The sequence below is a fragment of the Oncorhynchus keta genome, chromosome 8 (assembly GCF_023373465.1).
Source record: "Oncorhynchus keta strain PuntledgeMale-10-30-2019 chromosome 8, Oket_V2, whole genome shotgun sequence".
NCBI lineage: Eukaryota > Metazoa > Chordata > Actinopteri > Salmoniformes > Salmonidae > Oncorhynchus > Oncorhynchus keta.
Genome location: NC_068428.1, coordinates 37,696,649 through 37,698,022, shown reverse-complemented (window position 1 = coordinate 37,698,022; position 1,374 = coordinate 37,696,649).

Genomic DNA, 1,374 nt, shown 5'->3' with positions numbered 1-1,374 from the left:
CAGAGGCAGTAGGGATGACCAGGGATGTTCTCTGTTTAATGAGTCTGCCAGATCAGAGGCAGTAGGGATGACCAGGGATGTTCTCTGTTTAGTGAGTCTGCCAGATCAGAGGCAGTAGGGATGACCAGGGATGTTCTCTGTTTAGTGAGTCTGCCAGATCAGAGGCAGTAGGGATGACCAGGGATGTTCTCTGTTTAGTGAGTCTGCCAGATCAGAGGCAGTAGGGATGACCAGGGATGTTCTCTGTTTAGTGAGTCTGCCAGATCAGAGGCAGTAGGGATGACCAGGGATGTTCTCTGTTTAGTGAGTCTGCCAGATCAGAGGCAGTAGGGATGACCAGGGATGTTCTCTGTTTAGTGAGTCTGCCAGATCAGAGGCAGTAGGGATGACCAGGGATGTTCTCTGTTTAGTGAGTCTGCCAGATCAGAGGCAGTAGGGATGACCAGGGATGTTCTCTGTTTAGTGAGTCTGCCAGATCAGAGGCAGTAGGGATGACCAGGGATGTTCTCTGTTTAGTGAGTCTGCCAGATCAGAGGCAGTAGGGATGACCAGGGATGTTCTCTGTTTAGTGAGTCTGCCAGATCAGAGGCAGTAGGGATGACCAGGGATGTTCTCTGTTTAGTGAGTCTGCCAGATCAGAGGCAGTAGGGATGACCAGGGATGTTCTCTGTTTAGTGAGTCTGCCAGATCAGAGGCAGTAGGGATGACCAGGGATGTTCTCTGTTTAGTGAGTCCGCCAGATCAGAGGCAGTAGGGATGACCAGGGATGTTCTCTGTTTAGTGAGTCTGCCAGATCAGAGGCAGTAGGGATGACCAGGGATGTTCTCTTGATAAGTGTGTGAATTGGACCATTTTCCTGTCAAAATGTAACGAGTACTTTTGGGTGTCATGGAAAATGTATGGAGTAAAAAGTACATTATTGTCTTTAGGATGGTAGTGAAGTAAAAGTAGGCAAAAATATAAATAGTAAAGTAAAGTACAGATACCCCCCAAAAAACGCTTCAAGTGATGCTTTAAATGATGTTTTACCTAAGTACCTTACACCACTGATAAGAGGGTGAGATGGGTGATTATTTCAGAATGGTGGAGGTGGAGTTGGTGGGACGGTGCGATGTGGGAGGAATGAGGGTTATGTCAGGGAAAGTTAGCAGAGGTTTACTGTGTGTGTGGGTATGTATTAGCTAGCGAGTAGGTGGAGGTGGTGTGAGGGTGATCACTACGATGAAGGTTACGTTAGAGTAGGGTAGAAGAGGTGGGGTGTGTGTGTGAGTATGTATTAACCAGAGAGAGAGGGATGGGACTGGAAGTAGTGTCACCCCCTGCAGTTTGTCAGACATGATCCCACACTGTTCTGGTCGTCTCGCTGACACGCTC